Source organism: Otolemur garnettii, unplaced genomic scaffold, assembly GCF_000181295.1.
Source record: "Otolemur garnettii isolate 467f Iridium unplaced genomic scaffold, OtoGar3 scaffold00112, whole genome shotgun sequence".
NCBI lineage: Eukaryota > Metazoa > Chordata > Mammalia > Primates > Galagidae > Otolemur > Otolemur garnettii.
The window spans coordinates 801729-806574 of record NW_003852507.1 but is presented as its reverse complement, the minus strand read 5'-3'; the positions used below and the strand labels follow the sequence as shown (position 1 = coordinate 806574).

Here is a 4846-nt window from a genome sequence, read left to right as displayed (position 1 = left end):
CCTTTGCGGGCCGAGAGCACTAGGCACCCGCGAACCTCTCAGGCCTCCGGCCCCCGGGGACCCCGCCCCGCCGCCCGCCGGCCGGCCCGCGGCCTCTCTTCCCTTTGTGAGCGCCCCCTTCCCAGGGGTGGTGGTGGTGGCGGAGGGCTGCGCGTGGGCCCGCCCGCAGGGGGCCGCGGCGGGGGACCGAGAGGGCCTCGGCTGTGTGAGGACGGGAGGCGGCCGAGGCCCGGGCCGGTTCCCCCGAGGCGGCGGCAGCGGCGGCAGCTCCCGGCACTTCCCCGCGCCATCTTAGCCGATCCCAAGCGCTGAGGGCACCTCCTCGACCCCGGTCGTCCCCTCGCCCCCCCCCCCCCCCCCCACCACTCGTGGCGGAGTGTGGGGGCGGGGGTCGTGGGGGGGGGCGGCGGTCTGTCGCCTGGCCCCCTCCTCCTCACTCCTCGCCCTCGGGCGCAGCGGCCACCGGAGCGCTGCAGGGGGCTGCGCTTGCCTACTCCGCCCCAGAACTGTCGGCGAAAGGGTAAGGACACCTCTGCTTTGGGAAAGGGAGACATGGAGGGGGGCGGGGAAATTCAGCCCACTCAGGCCTCTGGGTGGAAGAAGGGATGTGGGGGTGGGGTGGGGGAGGGAGACAGGGAGGGTCTGTGATTCTGTGGGTGGGGTGAAGAAGCTGGTGTGCTGGGCGCCCTCCCTTTTTGTGGGGCAAGAGGCAATTCCATTCCTTTTTCCTGAGGGTCACCGGAAGGGGTGGTGGAAAGGGTTGTTTCGAGGAAGGTGTGGCCCTCACTGGGGGACTGGGTTGATGTGCACCCCAGTTTAAAGGCGCGAGGTCCTTTTGCTCCTCCCGCTCCTTCTCTTTTGTAGTGTCTATGTATTCTAGGGAAGGGAGACTGCTCTGGGTAGCCTGTTGGGTGGATCCTAGCCTACCTCAGGAAATCTGTGTCCCTATTCTGTTGGGATGATGGAAGCGTTTCTCTCCCCCTACCCTTCCCCCTTCCCCATCCTCTTAGTCTACTGCAATGCTGCAAAAGTCCAAGGCAGTTTCTTCATACACAGACCCATCTATACACTGGAGGGAGGGGGAGCAGGAGAGGAAAGTAATGGCGCTTCCCTTGGAAAGGTTACTCTTTTTCCTTTGGTTTTAAATCGATGACAGTTCCGTTTTAATACAATTCCCCAGAGATCTGTCCATGGGAAGTGTATTTGTTCCTGTTGTTATTGTTGGGGTATATGGCCTCTTGAGAGGGATCCCTCTCGTGTTACACCAGTTTTGATGCCTGTTTTTGAGAGAGATGTCTGAATTGACGTTTTTTGGTGAGCAGGTTGAGATTTTAGTTAGAAGTCTAATAAAATAATTTTGTACCTCTTTATTTTCCCTCTTTTTTTCCTTGCTATGACTTTTGTAGTTCCAAGAATTATTAGCGATTCTTACATGCACAGGCTGTCTGATGGCATTTCTCCCCCAATTGTGAATTTTTAAGGATAATACTATTTTGTGTGGTGTTGAAATTGGAGTTTTCTGAAATTGATAGGTTACAAGCCTTTCTCTAGTAAATGCTTTGTTTCTTATTAATCTGCCTAATTATATGATCTGTAGTTTGTAGTAATTTATGACTTCTTTTACTTTGTGTCATATTAGTTTTAAAGCAAATCATCGTATCTGGTTTACAATAGTACTTGTTGGTTTGTTCTTAGTAGATTAGAAATAAATTTTAACATTCTGGAAGTGTGTTGCCAAGTGCTTTTTTTTGAGACAAGAGTCTGACTTTGTTGCCCTCGGTAGAGTGCTGTTGCATCATAGCTCACAGCAACTTCTAGCGCTTGGGCTTAGGCGATTCTCTTGCCTCAGCCTCCCAAGTAGCTGGGACTACAGGCACCCCCCACAATGCCTGGCTATTTTTTGGTTGCAGTTTGGCAGGGGCCGGGTTTGAACCTGCCACCCTCAGTATATGGGGCCGGCACCTGCCAAGTACTTTTTGTGACCAAAGAGTAGTTTTCAAGTCTTGAAGTAGTTCTGATGTACTGTTACTACTTTTTTTTTTTAAGTGTTTAGATTTACTGGTTATGTGATTTCAAAATGTCCCATATTTGAATTTAAATAGAATTAAATAATTTTTTTCACAAAGTAATGAAGATAACTGAAATGTCTACAGATACGAATTGTCTTAATATTTTACTAATGGGTTGTATTTAGTATTTATGTTTTACTTAGTGACTTAGTTTTCAATACCTCCAAATGCTATATCTGCATTTTATGTTGTCATTAAATGTTGTCCAATAGAGCTTTTCTGGTGTATTGGTTGCATTTTGAAACTTGTTTTAAGATAAGCATTTTTTTTTTTTCTTTTTCTGCAATATGTTCCCAGAAAACTAAGTACAGGGATTTAAAGTTGTTGATAGTAGTGGTACCAGCACTAAATTTCTTATTTTATGATTTTAATTTAGGAAACACGGTATGTTAAATAAGTTTTATTATTTTTTCCTCAGAAAATGGAGTTTTCTTTGCCTTCTTTATTCTCTTTTAATGTTCATCTCTAATCGTTTAGCTTAAACACTATTCATTTGAATCTTTATTGTGTAGAATTTTCTCCTGTATGGCAAATTATGCTATGTCTAGTTCTCTAGATTATGGTTTGTTGTTGACAATTTATAAATACTAGTATGTGTAAATCCTAGCATACTGCTCAGTAAAGAATGACTGAATCTTGGAAAGATGCAGGCAGAGAAAAATTATCAATAAAGGCTACAAAACTTAAGGATGTATACAGGTCATCATAAGTTAACTACTTGCTGTATTTCAGCATGCTGTAACTAAGGGATACTCTTAAGGACAGCTGCAAACAAACTTTCATTTTCATAGCTGGTAGGAAGTCTGCCTAAAAGTGGTAGAAGTATTTTTGTGATTAGATAAATACATTTTGTTTATCTTCCTGTGTTTCTCAACTATTAAGGATAAATACATTATTAAGGAAAAGCTGCCTAAGGAATATTTCAGATGACTGCTGATGCCACTGTCAGAAAGAAAATACTGAGTGCTGTTAGTCTGAGTTGATTCCAGATTAGTATGGCACTTCTTACGTTTCTAAGTAGTTCATCTGCAAAATGGCAGAGTACATCACTTCCTGCTTTTGCACAACTGGCTCTTTCTCTGGATTCCCTTATAATGACTTAATTTCTGGCATTCTGATATCTGATTTGTTAATTTGGTTAAAATTCTTACGTTTTATAGATGGGAGAATTCTAAGAATCAGCTCAGTTTAAAGGCTTTGAATAGTTTTAAGTTTACCTTGACAATACCAAAACATTACTTCCAAACTGAAGAGTAGTATCTCAAATTTAAACTTGGTGAGGTTTTAAAGAAACATAACAGTGTAAATGACCAAAAGTGTGAGTAAACTGAATAGAAAATAATTATTGTATTTTCTGTAATAGAGATTTTGGGAGAACTATGAATGTGGCAATTAATTGAATGTGGTTTTTTTTTTTTTTTGAGACAGACCCTCAAGCTGTCTCCCTGGATAGAGTGCCCTGGCATCACAGCTCACAGCAACCTCTAACTCCTGAGCTCAAGCGAGCCTCCTGCCTCAGCTCCCAAGTAGCTGGGACCACAGGCGCCCGCCACAACGCCCAGCTATTTTTTGTTGCAGTTGTCATTGTTGTTTTTATTGGTGGGTCCGGGCTAGATTCAAACCCGCCACCTTAGGTGTATGTGGCTGGCGCCTTAGCTGCTTGAGCCACAGGCGCCGAGCCAGAATGTGTATTAATATAAAACAAGCTTTCTGTATATACCTGATATTTAGTCCCATATTATGATACTATTTCTAGTTAGTTATAGGATACCAGAAAGAATGGATACTCTTAACTAATCATAACAGTATAATTTCTTTTAAGAATTTTCTGGCTCTTAGCCAAATGGTGGTTTACCCTGTAATCCTAGCACACTGGGAGGCTGAGGCTTGTGGATTGCTTGAGCTCGGGAGTTCAAGACCAGACTGAGCAAGAGTGAGACCCATCTTTAAAAATAGCTGAGTGTTGTGATACTTCCCTGTAGTCTGAGCTACTTGGGAGGCTGAGGTAAGAGGATCGACTGAGCCCAAGAATTTGATGTTGCTGTGAGCTATGATGTTAGGGCACTCAACTGAGGGGTAACAGAGTGAGACTGTATCTCAAAAAAATTTTTTTTGTTTTCTGGTTCTTAGTAGACATGAATTCTTAGTAAATCCAGAAATTGTTGAGATTAATCTTTTTTTTTTTAATTGGGTCTGTAGAAAAAGATTTTTTATTCGGTTTTCATGTTACTTGGAAATAAATTTTGTGTTTTACATTTGGCTGATTTGTATATTAAATCATTTACCATTTTTCATTTGTATCTCTTTTTAGTTTTCAGTAATCTCTGTTGCTTATAACACTTAATTGCACTCATACTAACTTAACTATTTTATTTTATTTTTTGTCTTTTCTTCAGGAAAGATAACCTTTTAGAAGTCAGGAACTTTTTGGTATGTATTAGGTAAAATGTTCTCTAGTGAGATTGTTTAAATAAAGTGCCAGGGAACCCTGGGTGGCAGAGGCTGGTAGATTGCTTGAGCTCAGGAGTTTGAGCCCAGCTTGAGCTAGGTTAAGACCTGGTTTCTAGGCTCGGCACCTGTGGCTCAAGTGGCTAAGGCGCCAGCCACATACACCTAAGGTGGTGGGTTTAAATCCAGCACGGCCTGCCAAAACAACAATGACGGCTGCAACCAAAAAATAGCTGGGCGTTGTGGTGGGCGCCTGTAATCCCAGCTACTTGGGAGGCTGAGGCAGGAGACTCGCTTGAGCCCAGGAGTTGGAGGTTGCTGTGAGCTGT

The 4846-nt window shown here is 43.7% G+C and overlaps 1 protein-coding gene across 2 annotated transcripts in view; it reads left to right on the top strand.

Annotated features, from left to right (window-relative positions):
- The first annotated feature begins 414 nt into the window (after positions 1–414).
- TAOK1 (TAO kinase 1) overlaps positions 415–4846 on the top strand; it is a 145686-nt gene continuing 141254 nt past the window's right edge. For both annotated transcript variants that reach the window (XM_023517509.1, XM_003797126.3), the window contains exon 1: positions 415–520. The gene's annotated coding sequence lies outside the window, so the exon portion shown is untranslated. The remainder of the gene's footprint in view (positions 521–4846) is intronic.